The sequence below is a fragment of the Mastacembelus armatus genome, chromosome 13, assembly GCF_900324485.2.
Source record: "Mastacembelus armatus chromosome 13, fMasArm1.2, whole genome shotgun sequence".
In the NCBI taxonomy this organism is placed as follows: Eukaryota; Metazoa; Chordata; class Actinopteri; order Synbranchiformes; family Mastacembelidae; genus Mastacembelus; species Mastacembelus armatus.
The window spans coordinates 11,472,060-11,492,661 of record NC_046645.1 but is presented as its reverse complement, the minus strand read 5'-3'; the positions used below and the strand labels follow the sequence as shown (position 1 = coordinate 11,492,661).

Below are 20,602 nucleotides of genomic sequence, written 5' to 3'. Positions count from 1 at the left end.
GTCACCCTGCTCCATAAATCCCCTTATCAACACACCAGCTGACATCTCTGCTCACATCCGGATTTAGAAAGGATCACACTGCCCTCCTAAAAACTCTTACAGCTGCTACGCTTACATTTAGTACCGTGAAACCTACATCCTACATGTGGTTACATCACTTCTTGTTTTTTTTTTTTGAATGAATGAATGAATATGCACTTATTCAGCACTGCTATGATCTTAAAGCAACCATCCAGACAAAGCTTGTGGGCAACGTTAAAAACGCTTTATTTAAAGCAACCCCAGATACTCCAGTAGCATCAGCAGGATGTACCACTTCTTTATTTTTAAGCAGACTACTGTATGTCAGAGTTCAGGTCAGATGTGCATTTTTACTATTAGTCATGACCTTGGTTTGAGTCAAAAACAGAATGGCCCCAGGCTGTGTTTGCTGGGTGGGCGCTAAGAAACACACACATCTAAAACTGGACAGTGAGCTGCCAAACACTTTTACAAGCTATTTTATTAGGAACTAAATCCAAGAAGACAAACAGCAACAATGATGAATGATGTGAAAAAGCTGTTGGTAGTACAGTATCTTGCATTTAAAGACTGCGTTTGCCAGCTTTAGGACTACAAATAAAAATGGCATGGGTCTTGTTTAATTGAAAAATGTTTCTCTGGCCATGGATAAACATCAAGTCCTTCATTTGAATGGGAAAAAAAAAAATCACTCTACCTACTAACATTTTACTACTTGTATGTGCTGTAGTGGATGTACTGACACTTTTCTCTTGGGACTGTCATGTACGATGCAATCTGGAAAATGAAAGTAATCATCAAGATAAGTCACATTAAAAAAGGGGTAAGCTATACTACAAACGTGATTTACAGTTATTAATCACAAAATAACCCTGGAAAACACTGAGCATCCCAGACTGATGACGTTTAACAGGTAGAGCATTAAAGATTGATTCTTTTCTGATCCTCAGTCACTGATAGGCTATTGCAAAAAACTGTGGCTTGAAGAAAAATGAGCACAAAAAAGGAGAAAAGTAAGAGAGAGGAAGGAAGAAATAAAAATACTCCCTTGGTCAAACATCGATTGCTTATGTGTCATGCTCCCTTTTCCTATTTGGGTCAGTCATTGTGGTGAACTACTTTTTTTCAACCCAAAGCTGATATTTTAGGCAGTGCATGCCTGTGCAGACAAGAGGCCAGGGCAGCCCAATGTATCTGGCAGGAAGACTGTGGTAAGGAAGAGAATACAGAAAGGGCTACCATTAACAGTACATTAAATATGGAGTAGCAAAATTAGTCTTTTGCATTGCCTATTCTTACTCACTTCCTGACCTCTCCCGTAACTTTATTTTTTTCTCTCTATTGCATCCCTAAACCCCCTATAGTGGAATGCTTCATGGAATTTCCTGCTTGCAAATGAAAGTACATGATGTCAGTAGTAATATTGAGTTCATGAACTTAAAGGGAAAACATTTGTTGTTCAAGCTATAGCTGATTTTTTCTGGGTCCATGTTAAAAGGTTTGTATACACAGGATGCGTGTCAAGCCTGTTTTTCAGTCATCAGTCGTATTTAAGCTGGTGCTACTGCTCTGCTGCTAACACGGTTGCAAACACATCTCCAACAAAACAACATATTTTTGGGCAAAAGGCTGCACACCTACTAAACCTTTCTAAGTAAACCTCAGTTTTATGAATGCTTGTATAAACACCCCATGCAAAAGTAACAGACATTAGATTATGTATCTAACTGCTAACTGCTGAAACTAAATGATGTACTCTACCAATATCTGGATTTCTGATGATGACATGATCATGTATGCATTTTGGAATGGGAATAGCTTTACTCTACATTACATATGCTTAATTAACGCAAACCAAACACCGGAACATGAGCTATATCATGTGTAGTGTGTTAAGGTTTAAAATGTAAAATAATTGTCTATCAGGACAATTACCAGTTTCTTGCCAGAAATATGGCTCATCACTTTTCTGCTGTGGCTGCATCAGAGGCTATAGGTCTAAGCAGAAAGGAGAGGTGAGTTCAAGGAGAAAAACCAACTAAACAGCCAGCGGCACTGAACTCCGACATATCCTCATCATAAAAGTGCATATGCTCCATTTAAAATGATTGCATGAATGAAAAGTTGACAAATAGCTGGAGAATGTACACAGAATAGATTAGACAAACTTATACTGGAGTTCTAAGGTGATGTTAGTCTTCTTACAGAAGTTATTTTGTTTGTGGATGTTTATACAGCACTGTGGCAATACACAAAAATGAGCACCCATGAGCTTTTATATGAAATAAGGTAAATTTAATAAATGGGGCTCCACCTGAATGTATTACTAGCCCCAGTTCCACACAGATGTATCTCTCGCCAAAAGCTTGAACTAAATGATTAAGCACAATACATTTAAACGCCGACAATGAGCGGCATTGAACAAGGCTCTTTGAACAAGGCTCACATCATAACAGAGGATTAAAACTAAAGGGTAAAAAAAAAAAAAAAAAAAAAGTGAGAAATGACTCCGGCTTTGAGAAAATATATAAATAAAGGAGTCATCAATAAGCATCTTAGCATGTGTGAATAATGTATGTGGCCATTTCCCGTAGCCAGAGGCTGGAGATATTATTACACCATCAGATCAACTAGCCAAGGTAATAAGTTGGAAAGGAGAGTGAGGTGGAGAAGGGCTGGGGATATTATGCACCCTGAACCGCCTAACACCCAAAGTCCTCCAACACAATAATAGTGTGCGCACACACACACAAAAAAACCCCCGCACACGACAAATGCATGCACTTCATTAAAATTATTACAGAATACAAAATCGTGGTTAAAGATTTTGTCTCACTTTTGACCATCTTGAGCCTTTGACATGTGGTCTGCACAAAGCTGAGTGTAATGCCGAGAGTGTCAGTGAGGTTCATGTATCTCCTCGTTTAAAGAAAGCCACCTGATCCAGTGCTAATCCCTGTGCTAAAATGGTGCCACTCGTTTGGCTGAACTCTGGATTATTCCATGTCTATGACAACTGTCCAGAAAAACCACACCATTTTAGCCTCCAGTGACACTAAGGCAGCTGAATTACTGATTTATAAGACCTAATCTGTCTACTATTCCCACAGTCTACATTAAGAAACTTTAGAAATCATAGCAAAAGCTGGAACTTGTTATTGTTGAGAATCTATGAACCAGACTGAACCTTATCCCTACTAGCAGCTTTGAGAGGCTCAGTCTGAGCTAAATGTTAACATCAACATGTTAATACGATGATGTGCTGATGTCAAGCAAATACAATATACAGCATGTTCTTACTTGAGTGTGTTAGTATTGCAGCATTTGCAAATTAGTACTGAGCATCAAAATACAGTCGATGATGTGAAAGACTTTAGGTTTACAAGAAATTGGTCATTGTTTATGCAGTGTTTATGCAAAGCATGTGGAATCGATCCGTTAACACAACCCACATACAGCCCTGCATTTGAGAGCAATACAAATGGAGTGAACCGGGGCCAGAGGTGGGACCCGTTTATGCACCTTGAATTTCTTCCAGAGGAAAAAAAAAAAAAAGTGAGGGAAAGTGTTGAGAAGAAAACAGCTCTCTCTATGTTTGATTTCCTATGGCTGACCTTTGAAATACAACTGAGATACAGAAAAGACCAGTAGTCAACACTGAAAATTCACTTCAAAACAAAATTTCCCAAGAGGATCACAGTATAAATTGTGATCTTTTTAAAGTGCCTTAGGAGCTACTGTCCAGCAATCAGGGTATTGTTTGCTTAGGCGAAAAGTTGACAGGTCAGACATTCCTTAAATGTTACAAATTCAATGGAGGGTTTAAAATTCGGATTTCCATGCTCTTTCTCTGAGACTGCTAGGAAATACAGTTAAAAAAAACATATTATTATAATTCAGATGAAATGCAATTACACAGCAAGTTTCTTCAACAAGTCAGAAGTCAGTGGTGTTAGTTGTGCACGTTCCAGAAAGTGAAAGAAAAAACAAGAATGAAAGATAAAAGGGAGGGGAGGGGGGATTCAGTAATTCAAGAGGTTAAAGGGTGCTGACTGCAGCAGCAAAAAGCAGATGCTGGACGCTTCATATTACATCGCATCACCGGCTGACCGGGATATTATGTATATATGACCTGAGCTGCCCTTTATACTGATAGGAGCATCAGGGAGAGGGGAGGGGAACAGGCTGTGTGAGACAAACAGAGCGAAGGAGATCAGAGGTGGTGACAGTGAAAGGAGAGAGGCTGGAGGAAGAGTGATCGGAGGCAAACAGGAGCAATTAGTATAAGTTGGTGAGAGACAGAGGTTGATGTCTGGTACTGAGAGGAGAAACAGGGTGAGTAGTGACAGGAATAACAGGGAAAAGTAGAAAGGGAAAAAGCTGAATTTAGTTCCATTTCAAAGCACTGCTAGTGCCTCACTGTGATACCATCTTGACATTTCTCATCTTTCTTCATTTATCTTTCTCTGATCCCCACCTGTTCTCCTTTCCTATTTCTCTTCACGCATATGCTCCAGTGTTTTCCACTTTTCTCTCCCCAAGTCGTCCTTCGTTTCTGAAATCTGTTCGCCTCCTGTAAAGTTGCACTCCGAGTATCATGTGACATAAACAACTTTGTCAACGAAGCTCATCTTTTAATAGTAGCTGTCCTCATTTTTATTCGCCCACTGTCTCCACACCCTCTACTTCCCTTTCTCGTTGTCTCCCCTCTCGTCGTGAGTTCAAACAACACCTTATGCTGCAGTTTCACAATGTAATGTGCTGCAAGGTCATCTCAACTAGAAAAAAAAACATCTTTAAAGCAAGGATAAAGTGCTTAATGGTGTCGGGCCCAGGCTGATTTCATAGCAATATGGTTGACATCATGTGAAAGGATTCAAGGGCCACGCGTAACATCTGAACATCATCGGTTAATAAGGCCAGAGCAGTTGGCTGAGGGTGCTTTGTTATTAAAGCTTCCTTTAAACAAATATGATACATGCAGCAAATTTACTCTCCAGTGCGGCGTGGTGGACACCGTGTTGCAGTGACTGGCACAATCACTGCACAGCGAAAAGGTTCCAGGTTCGAACCCCATGTTCACCCTCTCTCTTTATGGGTTTAATCCTCGTACACCGGCTTCCTCAATGGACAGACTTTCTGCAAATGTGTTAAAAATTAATTTTTTTGAAACAAAATTTAAGGACTTCTATTAGAAGGGAATCGCTGAAATGCCGCTTTTATAAGGGCATGTAAGGGAGCCAGTGTAATCAGAGCTTGAACACTGACAGGGCTAGACAGGACTGGAAAATTCAGCAACCTTCTTGACAACTGTGCAAGCTGTATCCAATTGCAGTAATAAGGATGAGCGAATCCCACATTAAAATTTCTCATAATGTTCTGTCAATAGAGCTTGACCTTGTCAGTTTGATGGCCTCTAGATATTATCCCTGACTCATATGTTCCAATTTCACACTTGAGCCATATTTTCACAAATCAGTGCAGGCTGTGTCTTATTTTATCCAGCTAATGTCATCAACATGAATTATGATGAAAATTTTTGACAAGCCAGTTTTCATGACAAAAACCAGACTAAACTAAACAAAAACACACCTGTGAAAACATTATGATGAAATATATTCCAATTTTTGCATCACATTGTATGCTATTGATCAGTTGTCTGCCCATAACCATCAGCATTTATTTTAGCTGCTTGACCTGTTGCATGAATAGCAGATTTTTTACATTGAAGTAATTCTATGTTTCTGCCAATAATTTTAGCTGGCGTCAACACATATTGGAAGGGGAAAAAAGCGGCATATTTATGGACTAAATTCATCTACAATCCCACTGACAATCAGACAAAAAGATATTAAGAAAACAGCTGGGACAAACTACGAAAAACATGCAGGCCAGCATGCTGACAAATAGTTTTAAAAAAGCAGGCTAATGTTAAAATAAGATTATCAAATGTTCTTTTTTGGGGGATTTTAGACTGAATGGCTGCAAGATTAAGAGTAAAAAAGAGTCTAGCACAGAAAAGTCACAGCAGACAAGAAACTGGCAGACAGAAATCACAGTTTTTAGTTTAACATAGATTGTTCTGACTCAGAAGCCAGATAGTGTTACATTATCCTACGAGTCTCACTTTTTAAAATGACCTATTTCATATATTTTGCCATCTAGTATAATATTACTTATGGATTTGACATATCCTGAACATTGAGGTAGCGATGCCAGAGGGACAATAGCTACAGTAGCTTGCAAAGTAAGTTGGACTTTTATTGTCTCTAAATGCAGCAAATGACAGCATTTGCTGGTGATATGGAAACACAGTGTGAGCTCACTTGGCTTTGTTGGTGCATCCCTCTTTTTCAGTGTATTTTTAGCTGGCATTACTGACAGATAACTGCTGATCATCAGCTGGCTGATCACTTGACATAGGGCAGGAGATGAGTTGCACCCTCAGGGGTTATGTGCCAAGCAACTGATTCCATTTATTTGGATAACACAAATTGCAAAAGGAATACAAAGCAGCTCACTCCTGAGTATTTCATAGTATTTTATAGTACACATGGTAGCGCGGTTCTTTTGTATGATTAGTATTTTAGTGCTACATTAGATTACTGCTGTGGTGTTCTGTGTTAAATGAGTGCAATATTTGCTTACAGCAGCTTTAAAGCCAAGCTAATATAGAGATGTTCACTGACAGACCCATTTAAGGGATCTCACTGTATTAGCAAACTATACAGTACAATGTTTATTCACTTTAGTCACATAGGAGCAGTGTTTGTGTGCTAATTTGATGTATGGAACTAGCTGACATCAAAGCAGGATGAGATTTTATTTTTTCTTCTATAAATATGAGTCAAGATTTATATAATATCCTCATTATTGATGGAGACACTCCTCATTAAGAAAAAATTAAGTTACGTGACACTGCATAATGGACAATGGAAGTTTCCCATTTTACTTTAGATATTGCATTTGGGCTTCATAATGCATGCCTCAGTCACAGTGAAAACAGCTTTTTCCCTGCTAAAACTACTAGAGGAAATGAATGATGGACACCTTGGTGACACTAATGAGCAAAGACACCTTGCTGAGGGGCTATATTAAGGCTCACATGTGTGAACCCTGTTCGACAAATGCTCAGTCCCCACCCATGCAAGCTTGAGATCTGATCTGATTTCAGCTCATTGCTGGTCATTCTGAAATGATACTCCATCACAATGATGCTTCCACAGATTGTACCATCAGGATAATCTTAGACCTTATTCCACACACACACGCGCACACACACACACACACACACACACACACACACACACACACACGCACGCACGCACGCACACACACACACACACACACACACACGCACACACACCCTCACACACACACACACACACACACACACAGACAAATATATTAGTATTGACCACTAACCATGAGGCAGCAAATCTGCATCATCTATAGAAGATAGACAGCTATAGAGATGAATGGAAGGTCAGTCAGTGCATTGATATTCAGGACACAGCTATATGAGTAATACGTATGCATATGCACAACATCAACTACCACTCTCATCCACACATAAACACACACAATCTATGACTCCCTCTGTCAGATGTAAGACAAACAAAGGGGTGGGGAAGCAACGAGGGCAGTCATGTGGCACATGTGCAAGCTGTCGTCTGTGCTGTGATATCAGTGCAAGTGTTTAAACAGCCCGACATGCACATAGAGATGTGAGGCAGTTATGGCAGACACCTACATGATTAGGGATGCAAGATAATATAGATTTATATACATGGTTACATATTCATTTGTGTGTGATAGGGCGGCAGAAACTACTTTTTACTCCTATTTTCACTGCAGTGTGGCTACCTGACTGTGGTTGTGCCATTGTGGTGTAATGCAGCGGCAGAGAGGGTGTCGCTGAGTTCATGGACATAAACCAACCCACTGCCAGACTAGTCTGCTCCTCTCAGGAATAGCAATGGAGGAGGTGTGACTACCAGTGTGGGTGGGAGGAAGGATAGATCAAGAAAGATTGGAAAACAGGGAGAATGAAAGGAAGAGTCACACAGAGAGAGAGAGAGAGGCAGAGTATAAGCAACAGACAGAGGATGATGGAAAGTCCAGCGGATATAGATCCAATAAGTTGAAGGGTGGCATCTTTGTGTAAATTTACCACTTCCGCATGTCGCATCAAAGACCTTAATCAGACATAAAAAACACACATCTTTCATTCTTATACTTGCACTTTCAGACAATGCAGGCAGACAGGTGAATAGAAGAATGATAAAACCGAAAAAGACAGACTGAGAGACAGATGGACGGACAGGTAGACAGGGAGGAGGTACAGGTGGCATGTCCTGAGTGTACTGGAGTGGAGTGGTGTTCAGCATATACTGTAGTATGATGGGATGGAAGAACAGTAAGTGAGGTTTCAGACAGACTGGGAGATACAGTGAGTACAGCAAGATAAGAATAATTTATGACAAACTTTGGCAGTGGAAAATCCATGACAGGAGACAGTTCAGTAGCAGCAACATGATCACTGATTAGAAGTTAAACGACTAAAAAGCTTAATAGCACAATTATTTTGAAGATCATGAAGCTCAGGAGATGAAGATGATTAACACTAATGATTCAGCCTTCTGTGAATTCTTCACATTCCACAGTCTGGTATTTTTGATCAAATCAGGAAATACCGAAGGAGTGGATGCTCCCCAAAAGAAAATGTCAGCCTTCCAAGCGCAATCACGCACACGCACATGAAGTGCAGAATCCCTGACTTGTCATCAGAGCAGCATTTGGCCAAACAGGGGGGGATAATCTGTTCTCCTCAGCTGTCTGTGACCAGTGATTCAGTTTGACACCTTAATCTGTGGAAATCACAGAGGACTCTTCCGTGGAGCCAACTGTATTTACTATAGATTACATCTTCCACTAGTGTGCATTAGACCAGTGACAGCTTTGCAGACTGCAGGAAAAACAGCAATCATACACCATTGACTGACTCACTGTGATTCTGCCACTCGCCAAATGGCCTCGTAGGACTTCCCCAGCCATTTGTCTGAGTGACTGACTCTTCCAGTAACATGCTCCGTGTTGAATTTCCAGTGCTTGGGACCTCAAAGTCATCTTCACTCGTATTTTCCTGCGATCACCTTGACCTGAGCATCCGCCCTATTTTCTTTTTTTCTTGCTAACTGAATAAAATACAGCAGGGTAAAAGGTGTGCTGATATCATTATGCACATCAACACTGATTTTCTCACACAACCTCGCCGCTCATCTGCATTCGACAGACTGCCCTGTGCCCGCCGAGGACAGTGGGCAGATGACATCACTTCTAAAGGACAAATTATTTGAGGGATAAAGCAAAAAGGCAGAGGAGGAAAAGAAAAGAGGAAAAAAGAAATCCACAGAATAACTTTATTTCTCATGTATGTAAATAAACTCAAAAGTAACCATGTATCCTTTCCCTTACCCCTCTGTTGATCTTTCTTCTCTCATACACATAGTTGTTTAGTCAGACTCATGTGCTATGAAATTCAGTATGTATCTGAGCGCCTCTGCGTTCTCTCTTTTCTATACTCTAATGACCTTGTAAATCTGCCTGCTCTGATCTGCAGAGAAGCTTTTTCAACCCACTGAGGGCCAGACAGCGAATGAGAAACACACAGTGAGCCATAAAAAAAAAAAATTAAAAAAAAAAGCAGAAAGACAGAGAATATGGCTGAAAGGTGCTGAGAGACAGACAAAGACGGAGAGGGGTGATGAAGTGAAACTGTGACACAGCGGCAGCGAGAGAGGTGTTAAGATTAGTGGGTGAGAAGAAGGTGTGTACTCAAAACAAGAGGGAAATTATAGATCAGACGCAGTGGGTTACAGAGTGATTCGGGTAAATCAGAAAATCACGTGTGACAGGTGAAACTACAGTAATCGGTTTAAAAACAATCAACAAATATAGAAAATACTCATACTGCCTTTACATATTAGCATGTGGGTCATTCACAAATACCCATCAACATTCATGCACCATGACATCTTCTATTCCAGTGTAGCTTATTGGATTCATTACTTTTAGTTTTTCCTGTCACTCTCTGCCTCAGTTTTAGAATAATTGTTTTTCACTAGCAAACCACTGCAACACCTGTGATGTGGATAGATCCTGATATTTATTTATTTATTATTTTATTATTACTTTCAGGAACTTTCAGCTCATTGAGTAATTAGGCTTTTAACACAAATCAAACAAGTGTTCTAAAATCCTGACTACTAGTAAAAAATAAAAAGTCACTTGTCTGTTTATTCTATTATGTCCTTCATAAAAATAGCACACATGTATTCAGCATAGCCCTTTATAAACCCATAATGCATATTAGTAATGACTGTCAGTATCACTGATATTGAAAAATCTGACAAAATATAACAGCATCAATATATGCAGCTTTATTAATTAATCTCTAAACTGATTTACAAATATACCTAAAGTGTATTCAACCAAAGCTTTATCTAAGGTATGTTCACTTTTGGCATTTTTACAACAAGGAAATTTCAATGATTTTGACCATTTTGCGTGTGCACATATATGTGTGTTAATGTTTTTGTGTACCAGACAGACACAGACAGCCTGGGTAAAGCAGGAGTTTAATCATTTCCTGAGGGCCGCTGTAGTGTAAACACCAGTAGTTCTGTCATTACACAGGAGCATAGGGCTGTTCGTATGGGTGTGTGTGTGTGTGTGTGTGTGTGTGAGTGAGTGTGTGTGTGTGTTTCTGTGTCTGTGTTTTCATTCATTCATTCAGCGTATTACCAGAGAAAAAGCGCAAGACAGAGTGTAGTCTGCCAGAAAAGAGAATGTGTGTCAATGTGTTTGTGTGTGTGTGTCTGTGAGTGTGTGTGCATGCTAACTACTCTGCGGAACATTAAACACCAACGTTACCCATTCTTTTGTCTGCTCAGCTCTTTTCCACATTAAAACTGTCGTGCCTCAATCTACCACACATTAGAGTGAAGCATGGTGGCCATCTGAATTTATACACACACATGCTTTACAACCAGACATACAACTCACTCAAACACACATCAACACTTCCCAATCAACATCCAGATGGTGGATAAAAATTCCACAAGCGACATGGCAGAACAAAGCAGAAAATGTCAGCAGGGACAATTCAGTCTTGTGTCAAAAACAAACACAAAGTAACACACACCCTACGTACACACACGCGCACACAGTGTAAACAGCAAAGACTTACTGTATCTCTGCACGGACTCATCTGACTGCTGCTGAGGGGAGAATGGAAAGTGAAAACCTCATGCTTGCTTCGCAGCACTGCCCCCTCCTCCCTCCTTTTTCCTTCACTTTCTCCCTCCCCTGCCTCTTTTCCTTCCTCCTCCTCCTCCTCCTCCTCCTCCTTCCTTCCCTGCCCTTCACTCCCTCGCTTCTCCTCTCTCCTTCCTTCCCTCTTTGGCAAAGCTCTACTGTATTCAGATACACCAGTTTCCATATAAGGCGGCACAGCTAAACATGTCACACATAATTTATCCACAGCAGGCTGCAAGTTCACCTTTCACAGCTTGAGCTTGGATCATATGCAAAAGAGGGAGGAGAGTAAAGCAGAGAGGGAGGGAGGGCAACGCAGGGGGAACTTAACTCAGACAAACTTCTACTGTCAACAGCCACGTTCCCACAATTTCACAGTGTGTGTGAGTATGTTTGCATCTGCATGTGTGTATGTTAACAAATGCTGACAATCAGACCGTGAAAATGCTACCGGAGACCAAAATGCAATTCACCTGCACTGTTCCAACACCTCCCTCTCCCTCTTTTCCTCCTCCCTGTCTCCTCACCATCTGTATCTGCAGGCAGTAAATCTCACACAGATGCTGTTTATGAGACCTGTCCACCTCCACGAGCCCCTTTCTCCATACCTACACCTTGCTATACCTCCATCTGCTCTGCCTATCTGTGCTTCTAGCTTTATAAAAACATGACTGACAGGAACAGGGAGAGAAGGAGAAAAAAAAAAGACTGCAAGACAAATAAAATTTCAGAAGGGTTAAACCGCCAGGAAAAGAAAGGAGGAGTTAAAGCTTTTTTTTTTTTGTCCTTATGATTGGAACAGGGAAATGCAATGAGTGAAGAGTGCAGAATAAAAATAATATGTCAACAAATAAGAAACCATCCGGAGTGCTGTGTGGTTGCGGCCGTGAGAGTCAGCGCAATTCCCTCTGATGATGTGTCAGGTTTTGCGCAATCGATGGCTTTAAAAATACATGCTTGCTGACCTCTCTTTTGCCTCTTCTGCTTCCCCCGGTTGATTTTTTTTTTCTTTTTTTCAATGCATAGCTTTTATATCTCATTTGGGGAAAAAAATAGAAATGTAGCATGCAGACAGCAGTCGTGGAGAAAAGAAAGAAAAAGGAGATGCTGGGATAAGAGGGAACGAGAGAGACTGGGAATAATAATAGCTGCACTTGAGTAGCAGTGCTAGCTGGTAGCTTTCTCCTCCCTCCTCCACAGCTCCAGTCCACTCACAGGACAGCAAGAGTCACAGCTCTGTTGCCATGGTGTCCAACTCCATCAAACACTACATCAGGTGCATGTGTGTCCATTTGAACACGTGTGAGAGTGTGTGGCATTGTGCGTGGGTGTGTTTGTGGAGGTGTGTGTGTGTGTGTGTTTGTGTGTGTATGTATCAGGTGGGTGTTACCAAGTGACTCAGAGCCACATCACTGAATTGTGGCTGCAATACATCAGGGTGTTTGGAATTTATCACTGTATTGGCTTTTGTGCGTGTGTGTGAGAAAGTGTAAAAAGAAAGGTGTTGATTGAACAGAAGCCTGCAGCCTGCTGTCAAAAGCACCTATGATGGATCTCTGTGCTGCTCTAAGTGTTAATGTTTAGCTTCAGCTTCTATAAATATTTATCAATTCGTTCATAGAGTCAAAGCAGCATACTAGTGACACCAGTGATTTTAGAGCTGGCAAGTCACTGTCCTGTGCCCAAAAAAGGCCCTGCAGTTGTCCTCCAGGATTACGGTGAATTGTAAACGGCATATGGTGTCTCCAAGTGTGTGCATGTTGCATTTTGATTGTCTAGCATACACATGGATTCTAAAAATATAACATGACAGCACTTTTTGTCTGGAAAAAAAAAAAAAAAAGAGAAAAGCCTTGTGTGTACAGTATGCCCAAGTTATGCTCTGTAAGGAAATGTTTATTTTTACCTGGCTTGTTTAGAGCACGGTTCAGCTACAGATCTAGTGTCTTGCCCATCGACAATACAGCAGGTTAGCTGGTTTTAGACATATGCTAAGACAGCAATGCAGCAAAACAAAAAAAGTGCTTTTAGCAAAATGTATTGCATTTACAGATGTTTTTTCGGCCACATGAGGGCAGCAAAATCAAACTGCACAGACCACAGTTATTTATTTTTAACCAAACCTGTTAGCAAACAATTGTCAGTTTAAACATTCAACAAATATGGAGCAACATCACTATCCATCCACCTGAAGTTATTTTTCTAATGAACTGGTAAGTAACATTCACTTTTAGCTCTATGAGAATGGGTGAGAATGAACGTCAAAACAGTAAAAGTTCGGGTCAGAAAACCAAATCATGGAGCTAGAAAATGCTAAAATTGTAGTTAGGTTCCACATAAACGCACATAAAAAATACCGATCAGTGCAACTTTAAGAGGTGCATTAAGATAAATGTACTTATTATCTCAATTTGGAGGCAGAATGGCCCCTGTTGGTTTTATGGCTTTTATATGACACAATTATAAGTAGTTTAAGTTATTGTATAACAAAACATTTTAAAATGCTCATTGAAAGGTTTTAAAAATATAGATTGGCAAAGCACTTGTACCCCTGTGACATAGTAAAGTAGAAGTTCAAATAAGTATAAAATGGAAATGGAAGTAAATAAGTACTTCATAATCACGCCTAAGTACCATACATGAGTAGATGTACTTTCTTCTGGCAGACATCTGGTCTAAAGGGAGAGACACAGTGATGAAGAAACAGAGCACAGTGAAAGGTTTTGCACTTGCAGATAATTGCTGCAATTGCAGATAATTTAATGCACACTAAGGTTCCTGCTCACTGCTCTGGTGATGTCTGTGTACAGAGCAAAGAACAAAAAGGACTTCTCAGGCACTGCTTTCCAACACGAGCCAGTATCCCTCACATCCTCACTCGTTTTGATCATATCAACACAAGGGCCAGTGATCCCTCAGGTTCCAGATCATTAAATACAGGAATGGGGGAAATTTTGAGAAAAATAACAGCGAGAAGAGGAATTAAAGTTTGACGAGGAGATCTGGATCCATATATCATCTTTGATTCACACTGCTAAGTAAAGCCAGAGCTGGGCCGAGAGCAAAAGAGTATTTTTTTGGAAAACCTCAAGGATCTTACCAAATGGAAAATCCAACAGTACAACCCGGTGTGCATCTCAGAGTTTCAACATTCATACCAGACCGTGGTTCTGTTGTTTGAGCATTCAAATCATTCAACAGAGCATCTTCATCAACTAAAAGGAGTCAGTTACTGCATGACCTAACACACCTGCGTCTTTCTCCTCAGAATAGCTCGGTGTTCTGGTACCAACATATTCTGGGATCCCAAGATGTGACCTCATTGGAAACTCTGGGAATCAGTCAACACAGAGCTCTGTAACAGACCAGTAGTGGAATATATTCTATGAATGACCATTGTTCAGAAACCTCACAAACTCTGAAAGTCACCACTGAAATAATCCTGGTATGAAAACTGTTATTCTGAGCTCTGCTGGACTTGAGCCAGCATTAAATACCAACAAACCGCTTTCTTCCAGCTTATAACTTAAGACAGACCTGCATCTTTTTCTCACTCATCTCTCACCCTTATCTTGTGCTCACTAAAAAAACACATACACACTTTCGAAAACACATTATGCACCCAGATGACTACAGTTAACACGAACATAAATGTACACACACCGGTGGCAAACTATTACAGAGAATAGACTGATACGGATGCTACTGTCTTATAGGTGTCTGGTGGATGATTCTATCAGGCCACAACACACTGAAAGGGAGCTCTTAATGAAAGCCACCATAATGAAATAGTGGAGCCTCTTCATTTTAAGTTTTGACAGGTGGATTTCTGCAGTGGAAGAGCAGATACTGTATAAGCAGTGCTCTGTCATTGCTAAATGGAGACAAACAGAATATTAAACAGATTTTTTTCTTTTTTTTTTTTTTTGGTCTGATCTGCATGATGGCCTTTTTGCATTTCAATTCCTAACCCACGAAAGCTCTTTGCATAGTCCGTTACAATGTTCAGCATAAACAGCTTCCTACGTCCATGTAATACACACCATCAAAAGGTGCCAAGATATAAAAATAAAGCTTCTTGGAGACTTTCATGTGATAAAGAGTAATATAAATAAAATTACCTTGAGCCATATGTATAAAAAGCTGAATTTTGATAATACAATTGATGTTTTTTTCGGTTTTCTTCAGGGATTAGCATGTATGACTAACATTTAAATTATGTCCCTTTGGGACAGCGGCTTAACGTACAAACCGTCCATTTTATTTCAAACCAATTTCTTACTCTAAGACCTCATTTTGACCGTTTGTTGTGTCTGCACAAGACTGTGTTGAAACATGATTTCACAATGGCGTCCCAGGGTGGAGGACTGAAATTTCCCATTTGAGTTCTGGGGTAATACAGTTTAAGAGTCCCTGCCCTAAGCTGCTGCAGTCGTGCTTTCCAGCCTGTCTGGGTTTCTGGTGCAACAGATATGGTCACAAGCCTCAGTGGCCGTTAAACCACAAAATGACCTGTAATGGAGGGTCCACATTTCTACCGACCAATCAGCTTGCACTACGCAAATAAATAGATGTCTCAAAAACAGGTGTAGTTTTGTTTTAAGCATCTGTGATATGAAACCAGTTACTGTGTATTTAATTTTCCATTACAAAGAACTTTCAAAATCTAATAGGTCAAAAAAAAAAAAAAAGCATGAAAAGCCTCATCAGTTATAGATGTTACTTATAATCATTGATTTGAGTTTTTTTGATTGGCCACATTAGGCTCACATTTTAAATAATATTATTAATCTCACTTTAGTGTTACATGAAGCATATCACACAGAATCATGCAACATTAACTGGACGTTATACAATTAAACATTTGAAACAAAACTTTATATATTATTCCTGAATTAATTAAATCATATTTATATTTTAATTCATTATTTTGTATCTGAAACATTATGAAATGTATATTAAAACGTATTCAGAATGACATATGGATACTGTAAAATCTCAGGTTACAAGTTATCCTTTCTTCAAACTTACACTCTTAATCAACACTCCCGTAATGGAAGTACACACAAAACCTTTCCAGCAAATTCAAATCAGACACAGTTAAACAGTCTCTTCAAGCTGCAAGGAAAAATAAAACCTATGCCAGTGACAAAACAAAGCCAGTGACAGACCAAAACTAACACAGATATTTATATCATCCATTTCAAATCTCCTCTCTTTTAAAAAAATCTCAAACTCAGATATGTCCAAGTTCGAAAAAAATACAGCAGCAGTCATTAGCAACAGGCAGGGAAGTTGTCGGAATCATAACATGTCAAATATTAATGACACCCTGTCGTCTGTATAGAGCAACTCTCCCATCACCTCCTCTCACGAGGCTGTAACAGGCGGATAAACAGATCAGCTTGTAAACCCAGGAGCCGTCCACTTGGACAGAGAAAAGCTGCCTTACCTGCCTGTCTGTGTGTTTCTCTTGCTGTCGGTCCGGGTGTATGAGTGTGTGTGCTCACACACAATCCCTCTAAACAGGAACTGATGAATCTGCACGACTTCAGCCCTGCAGCGTGCAGTGCATTATGGGGTTTCAGTCTCACTCTCTCTCCCTCTCTCTCTCTCTTTCTCTCTGTCCGAGCAGAGTGGGTGTCTCTCTCTTTCTTATTTCCTCTCCCTGTTGGCACAGTGTTAGAGGGGGATGTCCTCGCTTCACGTCTGGAGAGAAGAGGGTGAACTCACATGCGCTGTGTCCACACACACACATGCACAATGCAGAAGAAGCTTCATGATGACGACCACCGCGGCTCCGGTTGCCGTGGCAACAGCCTCCCTCTCTCCCTCTACTCTTACCTCGTTCCTGTGGCTCTTCAGGCTCCCTCTCAACATATTCTGTTTAAATTGTAAAATAGACTGGAATAAAAAATAAAAATTAAAAAAAACATTTCTCAATCCACATCCATTCCACTTGCCTCTATATCTTCTGTTCAACATTTACTTTAAGCCTGAGCTAAGTGGCTAACACAGAAAATGAGGAGAGAGTCTTGGTGGTCACGTGATCACCAACTGTTGCTTCTGCCTTCTAAGATAAAGAGAGGGCGGTGTGTAATAAGAGGGAACAGAGACAGACAAAGATACTGAGTGTTTGAGTGCATGCACACGCATCTCTGTGCTTCTGTGTGTGTGTGTGTGTGCGTGTGTGTGTGTGTGGGTTGGCGTGGTGGTTCTTGGAAGCAGGCTATAGTTCCTGTATGTGGTTTCTTTCCATTTCTCCATTGCTACTGCCAGTTCACTGAGGCCTGCAGCCCTTTGATAACACACATTCAGTCACATTACCAACAAGGGAAGTACAGCTGGACTGACCAATGAAATGAATGGGTCGTGTACACACATGCTTGCAGACAGATAGACACATGGAAAAGACTGTGCCCTCTGGTGTAATTATTTCGATTTCCATTATTATTCGCCTTCCTGAAGGCTGGTTTTAACTGTTCTTTAGTGGGCTGATTTAGAATGATAATAGGAGCTCAATGGGTTATCAAGAAAGGGAGGAAATTGAGACACAGAAAACACAGAGAGACAAAGGAAGAAGGGGAATAAGAGAAATAGAACGATAAATACCACAAAAGAGATTGAATGAAAGAAGAAAAGAGGAAGAAAAAGAGATGAGAACTCCGCTCCACCGTCTCCCATGGCGACCGAGTGGGTGGAAGGCCTGGGCTGTCCTTCAGGTCCTATAAATTAGCAGAGTCTTCCAGTGCAGCCATTGCAATGGGAACCCTAAACACTCAAGCTTTACTGTTCTTTATTTTTGTTGTTGTTTCTCTTGTAGCTGTCATCGCTCTCTTTTTGTCTGTCTCCCAGTCTTGCACTGCCCCGTTTTTGGCTGCCACCCTGACTCGACAAGACTCCTCTCTGCCACCATAACATGTATATTATGTGTTCATATTTACATCAAGACAAATGATGCCACATGACCTAAAAATAATCTGAGTAGTTGAAGCAGGTAATACAAAACTACATCTCCCAGAATCCAGTTTTCTGTCTGGTAGTCATGGGAACAAGTAAAAACTGACATTCACCGAGTGCTGATTGTTTTTAATTCGTGCAAATATAATTTACTGTACACATGGGCTTGGCAAAAGAAAGAGAAGGGAGGAGAGAAAGGTACAGACAAAGTGGGTGGCAACAGGTGGTTTTGAGTGTGACTCTGTGCCAAGATACAGCATGTGTTGATTGGCCATGAAAGTTGCCAATTCATACTTGCTGCTCTACTTTATTCTTGGTCTGTGGAGAATGCACCATTAAGTTAAAGCTACTGCTCTGGGCGTTCAGCTCTGTGGGAGAAAAAGCTGCATTAAATAAATAAAAGGGGATTTTCCATGGCTTTTGCTTTTTTTTTTTTTTTTTTTTTTTTTGCCTCTGGTAGAAGCATATATCTGAACGAGCTGGCATTATCACTCAGCACTCATGTGCTCCATGTAATGAAGGGTCCTTGAGTTTGAGGGACACTGAATAACCTGCTCAGATTTGAAAACCAAGGTGATTAGTCTGCTCTTTGGAACTAATGGCAACAGTAGGTGTCCACGGGCCCTGTGTGCCACATCTATTCATTAGAGACATTAACACTAACCAGTCACACACATATACACACATACACACACACGCACACACACACAGAGCTTGCTGCTCATTGGAACTATTCATTAACTGTGTCACAGCTCCCCTTAAGCGCAATGACCATTGATTAGGCATATGCATAATGATAGTGCTGGAAATTCTGGGGGAATTATTACTACTCAGACTTTTGTTCAGCTGGGTTTTGATTTTTTTTATGCCAGAAGTGTCGACATTGCGCCTCCTTGTAACATACTGTATACCGACAGTAATCCTACATACAGCATCACGTGTGTGCGCTGAGTAGAGTAACTCAACTAATTTATCACTGCAGGAGAAAAAAAAACAAGGTTTCTGACCTGTGCATGCTGCTTTTTTCTCGTACAGGATTCTTGGGTGATGCTTGAAACGTTTAAGGGAACACTTCATAATCACAGTATAGCACCAAGTGAATTAAATCAATCTGTCCATTTGGGAAACACAAATGATTGTGAAACAGTTTCTTCTGCTTTGATGCAAATGAAAGTGAAAGCAGGTGCAATGAAGAGGCAAAAGCAGGAAACCCCCTAAAAAAGGAATGGTGTTGCATTTAATGGCCACAGACAAATGTTCTGCCTTTATCCTTCCTGACTGATTCTTCTCAGGTTTTGTGTTTTGCTAGTGTCCTTGTCACTAATGGTAGCGTGAGGCAGTACCTGCAAGATAAGCACTTTGCACAGGTAGTCCAGTTTACTTCAAAATGGCACGTCGGTAGTTGCAAGGTTTGCACCAAGCACAGTCTCAACAGATACTAGGACAGGGCTGTAGATGGGCAACAACCCAGCAGCAGGACACATTTCTATGTTAAAGAAGGAACAGGAGAAGCACAGCGACAGCCCCATAAAATGACCCCCAGCAGACTATTAGTGTGCATGAATTTGACTAAATTGTCAAAAAACACTCTTTGGTGGTGGCAAAACGACCAGAAAGTCACTATAGGACAACCTGTGCTCACAGCCCAGCATCGTGCAGCTCGACTGGCAGTTGCTAGAAAAGACTAGTATGGGCAGCTCGGCCATTGGCGCCTGGTTCTCTTCACAGATGAGTACAGATTCACACTGAGTACATTTGACAGGCATCTGGGGATGCTGTGGTGAACGTTATGCTGCCTGTAACATTACCAAGCATGACCAATTTTGTGGTGGTTCTGTTATGGTCCCTCAGAGGCATATCCTTAGAGGGCCATGCAGACCTCCATGTCATAGCCAACAGTAACTGATTGCTGTGAGCTACTGGAATAAAATCTTCAGAGCGACTGTCAGACCTTACGCAGGTGCAGTGGGCCCTGCATCCTCCTGATGCAGGACAATGTCCAGACTCATGTGGTCAGGGTGTGTAGGCAGCTAATGGATGATGAAGGCAATGATGCCATTGATAGGACCTCATGTTTCACTGGACCGAAATCCAGCATCTATGGGACATTATTTCTCAGTATCCAGGAGAACACTGATGTCCTGATCCAGGTCTGGGAGGAGATAACATACACTAGTAAAGATTTTTTGCTTTAATAATTTGGGATTTAACTTTCATTTTCTTGAGCAGTACATAAGACATGATCATTTCTCAGTTGTCATAGGATGTAGCAACTGCTCTGAAAAGGTTTTGGTGTGCCTTG

The 20,602-nt window shown here is 40.7% G+C and overlaps 1 protein-coding gene across 7 annotated transcripts in view; it reads right to left on the bottom strand.

The window, feature by feature from the left end:
• The window catches only part of LOC113145705 (muscleblind-like protein 1), a 64,443-nt gene extending 47,285 nt beyond the window's left edge, over positions 1 to 17,158 (bottom strand). For 6 of the 7 annotated variants that reach the window (XM_026332735.1, XM_026332752.1, XM_026332760.1 and 3 more), the window contains exon 1: positions 11,273 to 11,414. The gene's annotated coding sequence lies outside the window, so the exon portion shown is untranslated. Of the gene's footprint in view, positions 1 to 11,272; positions 11,415 to 16,792 lie in introns of those variants that run through there. The other variant, XM_026332744.2, reaches the window with a different exon arrangement.
• Between the last annotated feature and the right edge of the window lie 3,444 nt (positions 17,159 to 20,602).